The sequence below is a fragment of the Phyllostomus hastatus genome, unplaced genomic scaffold, assembly GCF_019186645.2.
Source record: "Phyllostomus hastatus isolate PE091 unplaced genomic scaffold, TTU_PhHast_1.1 phas_contig_551, whole genome shotgun sequence".
Lineage (NCBI taxonomy): Eukaryota > Metazoa > Chordata > Mammalia > Chiroptera > Phyllostomidae > Phyllostomus > Phyllostomus hastatus.
In genome coordinates this window covers 7,050,751-7,061,482 of record NW_025333909.1, presented here as the reverse complement: position 1 = coordinate 7,061,482, position 10,732 = coordinate 7,050,751, and the positions used below count along the sequence as shown (strand labels likewise).

Sequence of the window (10,732 nt, the reverse complement as noted above, 5' to 3'; positions counted from 1 at the left end):
AAAATAAATGAATGGGACTATATCAAACAAAAAAAAGCCTCTGCATAACAACAGAAACTGCCAACAAAACAAAAAGGCAGCCAATCCAATTAAAGAAGATATTTGCAAACAACAGCTCTGACAAGGGGTTAATATCCAAAATATATAAAGAACTCACACAACTCAACCCCAAACAAACAGTCCAATTAAAAAATGGGCAGACAACCTGAAAAGACACTTCTTCCACAAAGACCTCCAAATGGCCAACACATATATGAAAGGATGCTCAACTTCACTAGCTATTAGGAAAATGCAGATCAAAACTACAATGAGATACCTCCACACACCTGTTAAAATGGCTCTTCTCAACAAGACAAATAATAACAAGTGTTGGAGAGGTTATGGAGTAAAAGGAATCCTCATTCACTGCCAGTAGGAATGAAAACTGATACAGCCACTATGGAAAACGGTATGGTCGTTCCTCAAAAAATTGAGAACAGAGTTACTGTATACCACAGCAACCCATCTTTGAGGTATCTACCGCCCAAAATTGAAAAACATTTACTTGCAAACATATGTGCACCACTATGTTCATTGCAACATTATTCATGGGGGTCAAGATATTGAAACAACCAAACTGTCCCTCAGTAGATGATTGGATAAAGAAGATGTGGTCCATGTATACAGTAGAGTACTACTCAGCCATAAGAAAGGTTGAAAGATTGCCATTTGTGACAATATGGATGGGTCTTGAGAATATTATGCTCAGCAAAATAAGTCAGAAAAACTTAAGAATCATATGATTTCATTCATATGTGGAATATAAAACTGAAAATAACAAATAAGCAAACAAGAAAAACAAACAAACAGGTCATAGACACACACAATGGTATGGTGGTACCCAGAGGGGGAGGGGGAGGAGGGTAGTGAAGGATAAAGGAGGTCAAGTATATGATGATGGAACTTGATGTGACTTTAGATTGCTGGCACACAGTGCAATATACAGATAATATATTATAAAATCATACAGTTGAAATTTTATAATCATATTAATTTTTGTCACCCCAATAAATTCAATTTCAAAAATACCTAAGAATAAATTTAACCAGGGAGGTAAAATACTTGTACTTGGAAATTTATAAGATGTTTAAGAAAATAACACCCTCCTTAAAAAGAAAAATGCTACTAAAAATCAATGAAAGAGAAAAATCATAAATGCAGCCAAAAAAAAATAACAGACATATTATTATAGAAGGTGAAGCAATATGACCTATTGCTGACTGCTCATCAAACAATAAAGGGAAACTCCAGACAATGGAAAGATACCTCCAGTGTGCTAAAAGAATCCAACTTTCATCGAAGTCTAAAACCAACAGAAATATCTTTTCTTTTTTTATTAATTATTGTTCAAGTACAGTTTTCTGCCTTTTACTCCCATTCTAGCCCGCCCACCCATCCCTCCCGACTTCCCTCCCATTACCACCCTCCCCCTAGTTTTTATCCATGTGTCCTTTAAGTTTGTTCCTGTAAACCCTTCCCATTCTCCCCTGAAATTCCCTCTTCTTTCCCCTCTGGTCACTGTCAGTCTGTCCTCTAAGTGTCTAAGTGTCCTCTGTTCAGTGTCTTTGACTATATTTTGCTTGTTTCTTTGTTTTGTTTAGGTTCCTGTTAAAGGTGAGATCATATGGTATTTGTCTTTCACTGCTTGGCTTGTTTCACTTAACATAATGCTTTCCAGCTCCATCCATGCTGTTGCAAAGTGTAGGAGCTCCTCCTTTCTTTCTGCTGCATAAAATTCCATTGTGTAAATATTTCTTTTAAATTAATGTCAAATCGCCCTGGCTGGTGTGGCTCGATGGATTGAACACCAGCCTGCAAACTAAAGGGTTGCCAGTTCAATTCCTATTCAGAGCACATGCCTGGGTTGTGGGCCATGTCTCCAGTAGGGGGCGCATGAGAGGCAGCCACACACTGATGTTTCCCTCTCCTCCCTTCCCCTCACTCTAAAAATAAATAAATAAAATCTTAATAAAGTAAATTTTTATAAAAACAAAGTTCATAAACCCTTAGAGAGATTGACTTTGAGAGAGAGACAGAGAGAGAAACTGCAGTATCCTATCTCAGGAATGAAAAGAAAATACCAAAACATATACAATATTTTTGAAAATATTATTAATTTATGCCAGTAAATGAGATAAAATAGTAAAATTCCTAGAATAATATAACTTATTAGAATGTACATAGAATGGGCTAAATACAATAGTTCTATAACCACTAAGAACAACTTATATATAATTAAAACCTTACCACAAAGTAAACTACAGACCCAAATGGTTTCATTGGTAAATTCTACCAAAATTTTAAGGAATAAAGAATACCAATTTTATCCAAATTTCTTCAGACAATAGACAAAAAAGGGCTTTTTCCTGATCACTTCATGGACAGCTTCATATTCATTTCAAAACCTAATAAGTACATTACAAGAAAAGAAATCAGTGCTCCAATCCCACTATTAAAAAATAGAAGCAAAGTTGCTGAACAAAATAACAGTAAACCAAATTTAGTATTACATAAAAGGGATAATACTTTATGACCAAGTTGGGTTAGTCTACAAATTCAGTATTGACTCAATATTTGAAAAGCAATCAATGTAATTTTTTTGACTCTTTGTGTTTTGAGTGAAAAAAGGGGGTAAGGAAAATACCCACTATCTTTAATAAAGGATAATATAACTTAACTAACATACTTCTTAAAGTTAAGTAGGGAATTTACTATATTTATTTTGAAACAGATAATTGCTGCTTTAGCAAAGAAACTAGATTTTCTTTTGTTTTGAAATGTACAGATTTTATGTAGGTTCTATATTTCATAGAGTAAGGAAATAGACCAAACTTTTCTATCTAATTCCCATATAAGGGAATATTACATTAATACAGAAATTAAAATAATTGTGAGATGATGCTCTCTTCTAAGATATGCTTTTCTAATGAATTTCACACAGTCAGGTTTATTTTTAAGAAAACCTTAACAAAATATTTTATCATTTATGTTATTACAGTTGTCCCAATTTCCCCCCTTCACTCCCTCCACCCAGCCTCATTATTTGAATAAAGGAAAAAAAAAGCATTAAGGTTATCTAAACACATGGAGAGAGTAATTTGATAAATTTAGCATCCCTTCATGATTAAAAATAGCAAAATGGGCATAAAATGGAGCTTTTTGAATTTCATTAAAAAAAAGTACCAAATCCTACAGGAAATACCATACTTACAGGTGAAATATTTGGATTTTTTTTCTCTCATAGAAGGAACGAAAAATACAGGTTCACTGTTACCTCTTCTTCTTAACCTGGTGTTAGATATTCTCGCCCATACAGTAAGACAAGAAAAATAAAGATATTATGATTTGAAGGGGAAATTTTAATATCAGTATTTATAAATAATATTGTGTATATAAAAATGCAAAAATCTACAGATCAACTATTTTAAACAATAAATGAATTTATTTGACAAGAAAGCTGGTTGCAAGATCAATATATAAATAGAATGGAAGACTGTACTTTCAGGGATCATTTCTATAGTTCATTATAAATAGAATGGTGTTCCAACATATTAGCAATAGACCTAGGAACTGTGTGTTTTTAAATATATTATATAAAATAGTATAAAATATCAAATATGTAAAATCTATTTTTTCTCAGATCTTTTTAAAAAAATTTTATTTTAATTTTTCTTGAAATTATTCAGGTGACATTAGCTAATAAAATTATAAAGGTTCTAAGTGTACAATTCTGTCATACATTATCTGTATATTGTATTGTGTGTTCACCATCAAAGCCAAGTCTTCTTCCATCAGTATTTATGTCCTGTTTACCTTCTACCTGCCCTCACCCCCTTTCCTCTGGCAATCACCATACTGTTGTCTGTGGCCGTGAGGTTTTTTTTTTGGTTTTTTTTTGCTTAATCCTTTCTCTTTTTTCACTAAGCCCTCTAACCCCTTTCCCCTCTAACAGCTATCAGTCTGTTTCCTGTACCTATGAGTCTGTTTCTATTTTGTTCCTCAGTTTATTTTGTTCACTAGATTGCACATATAAGTGAAATCATATGGTACTTGTCTTTCTCTGTCTGACTTATTTCACTTAGCATAATACTCTCCAGGTCCATCCATGCTGTCACAAACTGTAAGGCTTCCTTCTTTTTTAGTGCTGTGTAGAATTCCATTTGTATAAATGTACTAGAGATTTTTTATCCACTCATTTATTGATGGGTATTTGTGCTGCTTCCATATCTTGGCTATTGTAATAATACTACAATGAACACAGGGGTACACATACTCTTTTGAATTAGTATTTCAGGTTTCTTCAGATATATTCCCTGAAGTGGAATTGCTGCATCATAAGGCAGTTCCATTTTTAATTTTTAAAGAAAACTGCATCCTGTTTTCCACAGTGACGGCGCCAGTCTGCATTCCCACCAACAGTGCGTGTGGGTTCTCTTTTCTTTGCATCTTCACCAGCACTTGTTGATGTATTGGTGACAGCCATTCTGACAGATGTGAGGTGATAGCTCATTGTGGATTTATTTTGCATTTCAACAATAATTAATGACGCTCAGCATATTTTTATATGTTTATGAATGTACTTAAACATAATAAAGGTAAATAAAACAGAAAGTCAGAGAACAATGAACACCAAATTCATGATAGGTGACCTAGGGGAATGGAATAATGGGAGCAAAATATATGGATGTCAAGTTACTCCCAAGGCCTAAGTTTCTTTTGGGGTATTGGGTTTGTGCCTGCTTATTACATTATGCAAAATGATTTATTGAATAAATCACTCAACGTAGTCCATGTATAAGACCAATGAAAAAAGTAGATCATAGGAAATATTTATGATGAAGCCAATTCTGTACTTCTGAGATCCAACATTTAAAAAAATAATTTAAACGTCATGATGAAAAGTGTTTGGTATCAACTTAAAAATATGAGGTCAATTGTAATTGAGCAACAATAAATATTTTTAAAAGGGAGAAAAAGTATGGAGATTGTATATATGTTTTCAAAATTCTTTTAAGGATTACATAAGGAAAATGTTTAAAGATGACTGATCCAAAGGACATTTTTCCACCAAAGATTAATAATATGATTTTTTCAAATTTCTTATAAAAATTAAAATGTAATATCTGCTCATTTTCCTTTCTATTAACTCTATAAGGAAACTTAAACTAACTTTCCTCCCGCCACCCAAAAGGCTAAAAGTAAAGAAGGTATTGAAGAAGCAGGAAGCTAAGAAGATGGTAAATCTCCTATTTGAGAAAAGGCCCCCATATTTTCACATTGGACTTCACCTGCTTTATCAAATGGCCCTGCTATATTCGGCTGCAGAGGCAAAGGGCTATTCTCTATAAGCATCTGAAAGTACCCCCTGCCATTAACCAGTTCACCCAGGGCTTGGACCACCAAACAGCTACGAAGCTGCTCAAGCTGTGCACAAGTATGGACCAGAGACAAAGCCCGAGAAGCAGCAGAGATTGGCCCCGGGCTGATCAAAAGCTGCGGGCAAAGGGGATATCTCCACCAAGGGGCCATCTGTCCCTCCAGCAGGGGTTAACACTGCCACCAGCTTGGTAGAAAGCAAGAAGGCCCAGCTGGTAGTGATTGCACAGGATGTGTATGCCCTTGAGCTGGTCATTTTCCTGCCCACTGTGTGCCAAAGATGGGGGCTCCTTACTGCATCATCAAGGGGAAGGCCAGACTGGGTGTCTACTCGACAGGAAGGCCTATACCATTGTTGCCTTTCAATAGGTTAACTTGGAAGGCAAAGGAGCTCTTGCTAAGCCGGTGGAAGCTATCTGGGCCAATTACAATGACAGATATGATGAGAGCTACTGTCACTAGGGAGGCAACGTCTTAGGTCGAAAGTTGGTGGCTCGCATTGCCAAACTGGAAAAGTCCAAGGCTAAAGAACTGGCCCCCAAGCTGGGCTGAGTGTACACTGTGGAGTTTTCTGTCCATAAAAGCGTAATAAAAGTTCTTCAAACAAAACAGAAACGTAAACTAGAGCCATATTTCCAAAACCATATTTTATAAAACATTAGTTTGGGGTCATGTTGATAAGTAACGTGCTCATACTAGCGAGCGCACACACCTCACCTCTACAATACAGGTTTGCATTTGTGAGTACACAATACGCAGAGTTTATTCTTGTATTATGATTTATTAATTATTGCATTATTTTCCATATGAACAACTGCAAACCTACTTTTGCCCCACCATGTTGTTGTGGTCACATTTGGGAAAGACTGAATACTACATTATCCTATTGGAAACATGTAGTACATTTTACTGTTTTAAAACTCTGAGAAGTTATGCAGCGAATACATGTGAAGACATGTTTAACTTTGCTTATCTCATGTTTCCTAGACTTATCTGTTCATAGAAAATAAATACAATTTTGGCAGCATTCAATGTTCTGAGGGACACCACTTTAGGTAACAGTGGTCTACTAGTCTAGCATAATATATTGTTAGTGAACCCATACTGACTTTTAGCAATCGCCATTTCCTTTTAAAAATATTTTTAATACATTTATATAATCTTTGTTAAAATTCCACTCTATCATTCAAATAAATAATATGTATTCTCCCACCATCGGGTTTGGAGAACCATGTATATTCTTTTTTAAGAGCACTAATAATCATTCATCAATTTCATTCACTAATATCCTCACTACTCTAAAAATTTGTTCTCCCATGCCTCTTAGAGCCTGAGAATTAGGATAAGGGTACCATGTGTGAATACCATGTAAACATTTGGAATGGGATTACACTCTATAGTAAAGCATATGAATGTTACTCTTATGAAAAGGTAGACTCCATAAAAGAATGCTTCTATTCTTAGACAATAAGTCTGAAAAGAAACACTTTTGGACTGTTTATTATGTGCCAAGCACTGTGTACAGTCTGTATGCACATTATTTAATCTAAATCTTCCTAACAAGCCTGTAGAATAGCTATCCTATTTGACAGAAGATAAAAATAAGATGCAGTGTTTAATAACTTGCACAAGGTCATGTAGACAAGCAATATTTCAAAATTATATTTAATTCCATATGTTATTAACTACTATGCAATACTGCCTCCTTGAGGACAATGACTATATTTCATTTATACCTTTAAATTTTTTTTTAATTAATTGCTGTTCAGTTACAGTTGTCTTCATGTCCCCCCATTACTCTCCCTTGCCCTGCCTTCCCCCATCTTCCACATCCAATCCCCTCCCCTCATTCATATCTTAATACTTCATAATGTGCAATATAGCAGTTGCTCAAAAATATTTGCTGAATGAATGAATGTTAATAAATATATTTCAGCTAGGAACTTTCATGCATTGAAAGAATTTATGTACTTTCTAGGACAATATTTCTATTAGTCTTGGCACTTCAATTCTTATTTATTAATGTTGTTCTATCCTACTGGTCTACAGTGGTCTGTCTAAATATTATTAATGTCTTTCAAAATCAATTCTTCAAATTATGGAAGCTAAACCAAAGGTAGATTTTAAAAACAGCTCAGTAGATTTCTGCATACTCTTAATGAAGAGGTGTAGGATGTGGGAGGTCTTCATGGATAAGTGCATCAGTGCAATGAACAAAGATTTTTTTAAAGATGTGACTTTTATTTTCCACTAGTGAGGTTCTATTGTTTACTAGGGAGTGATCATCTTAGATATCATTAAGTATTGTGATAGTATTGGCATCATTTAACTTAGAAATTACAGAAAAATTATTTCTAATTTTTCAAGGTCTCTCAGTTCATTATCTTAATTGAATACCTAATAAATCACTAGGGGTTCATCATTTGATAAAAACAAAGAAACATAAGTAAACAATTCTAATATGAGATTGTGATAAATGCAATAAAGGGAGCAAAAATAAGATGCTATAGGAAAAGATTGAAATGAGCCAGGCGGTGAAAGACAAATACCGTATGATCTCACCTATAAGTGGAACCTAATCAACAAAACAAACAAGCAAGCAAAATAGAACCAGAGACATGGAAATAAAGACCAAACTGACAGGAACCAGAGGCGGGGTGAGAGAACACAGTGAGGGGAAAAAGGGGAAGGGTTTTCAGGAACATGTATAAAGGACACAAGGACAAAGCCAAAGTGGGATACGGTCAAGAGGGGGAAGTGGGGAAGGCTGGGATGGTGGGGAGTGGTGGGGGGAAATGGAGACAACTGTACTTGAACAACAATAACAAAATGTGGAAAAAAAAAGACTTCAACATTTAAATTTTGAAGGAACGCAATTCTGCCCATAACTCTCCCTTACTGACTTTGTGACCTTCTGAAAGTTATTTAACCTTTCCTAGCCTCAGTTTCTACAACTCTAAAGTGGGGAGGGGAGGATCTACCCTATGAGGTAATTATGAGAATTAAATATATACAGAATGTAGATAACTGAAATGATCCTTGGCACAGAGCCCCTGGGATACCGACTTGACTACTGTGGCTTACACAAGGCACTTTAACTACAGGGTCTGTGCATGTGTGAATGTGGGTAGAAATGGGACTTCTAAATAACCACTTACATACATACCTTTTAATGTCTGATGCAAATAGTTATAATGCACTTTGAGGAAATAGCCCTTTAGAATTTCAGAAATAAAAGATACAGTCAAACTCAGGTGCTAGAAAATGAGAAACAACAACAAGCTGGACCTGAAAAGGTTATATTTAATGGACAACTACCACATGCTAGGCACCAGGTATGTAATGAAAGAGACAGAAATGCATTAACACAGGACTCCTACAGTTAAGAACTTCATAGCTTTGTAGGAATTACTGACAAGAAACAAAAACTATGGAAGTAACTAAAGAGTGTTGCAGAAAACTGCTTTTAAAATAGTGTGGGAGCACAGTAAAGCAAAACATTAAGTCTGCTTGGATGAAATGTGCAAGGCTTGTTGAGGAGCTAACTTTCTTCTCTTAAAATGTTATTTGTATTGTGTTGGATACAGAATATACTTAAATGATTCAAAAACTGAAGCAAAAAATCAAGGTTTATATTGGGAAGTCCCATTCCTATGTCCTTCCCATCTGCACCTCTTTCCCCTGCACCAGGCGACTAAGTGCTTTTATTGATTCTTGTGGATACTTCCGGTGTTTTTCTACATAAATACAAGAAAATGAAAATATGGGCCATTATCACTTCCATCCTTTATTCAAAAGGTATTATACTATCGATATTTTTCATTTTCTTACTCTCTTTCACTTAACTGTATACCCTAGAAATCTCCCCACATCAGTATATACAGAGAGGTTCCTCATGGTTTTTTAAAACAGATGTGTAGTGCTGCATTGTATGATTTAACACAACTTATTTAACAACTTCTCTAGTGATGGGCATTTGGGTTAGTATCAATATTTTATTACAAACAGTAAACCAATAAATAGCTTTGTATACATATGAAAATATATTTATAGACATAAATTCTCATTAGGATTGCTGACTGGAAAGATAAATTCCTTTATATTTTTGATAAATATTATGAAATTACACCCCATAGATACTTTTTCTATTTTTCTTACTTTTTATTGTTTTTCAAGTACAGTTGTCTCCATTTTCCCCCTGCCTCCCACCGTCAATCCCACTCCCTTCTGGCTTTGTCCATGGGTCCTTTATATATGTTCCTTGATGACCCTTCCCCTTCTTTCCTCCATTATCCCCCACCACCTTCCCTGTGGTTGCTGTCAGTTTGTTCTTTATTTCAATGTCTCAGGTTATATTTTGCATAGATATTTAGAATTCTTATTTCCCAAGGCTTATTGGCAAAAATTATCTTTAGTTGTCATTTAATGCATAATTCTCTTACTGTGACTGAGATGGAACATTTTTTACATGTGTAGATAATTTGTACTCATTTTCCTCTGAACTGTCCATTTATGTCTTTTTCTCATTTTTTCCATTAGATTGCTTGTCTTTTTCATATCAGTTTCTAGGTCCCCTTAGTAAACTGGGAATATTTGCTCTCATCTGTGTTGTAAGTAGCAAATATTTTTCCAGCTTTTTATTGTTTCAAAAATATATGATTTTTTTGTCATGCAGAAGTGTCTTTTTTAAAAAGTGTAGGGTGGGGGAGAGTGGTGGGGGGAAAATAGAGACAGCTGTACTTGGAAAACAATAAAAAATAAAATGAAAAAGTACTTCATGTTATTGATCTTTCCTTTTTTGGCTTCTGAATCTTGAACTGTAGTTTAAAAAGCCTTTTCTATTCTTCAGTTATTAAAAAATATTTCACCTGTGTTTTATTCAAGTTCTTCTGTAGCTTTATTGTTTTGTTTAGCGTTGGCAGTTTACCTTGGGGGTTCAGTGTACATTATTACAATCTTTTTGCATGCATTCCTTCCCTTACTTTTTGCTGGCATATTTTACAGTGACTTTCAGACATCATGTGTGCTCCCCCCTAAATACAATAAGTAATTTATAGGACTTATTTTTTCACTTAACTACCATGCAATTATCATACCTAACAAAATTATTAGTAATTCCTTCATGCCAACTAATACTCAGGCTATATTAATTATTTTCCAGATTATGTTACAGATGTCTTTTTATAACCATTTATTTTTTCTCATCACCATCCAAATAAGATCCACACATTACATTTGGTTATGTCTGCTTTGTTTTATTCTACATCCCTCATTTTTCCCTGTATTATGTATATACACTTAAGGAGCAGACAGAGGA

General features: G+C 34.7%; 2 pseudogenes; both read left to right on the top strand.

Moving 5' to 3' along the window:
* The first annotated feature begins 450 nt into the window (after positions 1–450).
* On the top strand, positions 451–5,967 carry LOC123824275 (annotated as a pseudogene).
* Positions 3,529–3,607, top strand: LOC123824403 (annotated as a pseudogene).
* Positions 5,968–10,732: the final 4,765 nt, after the last annotated feature.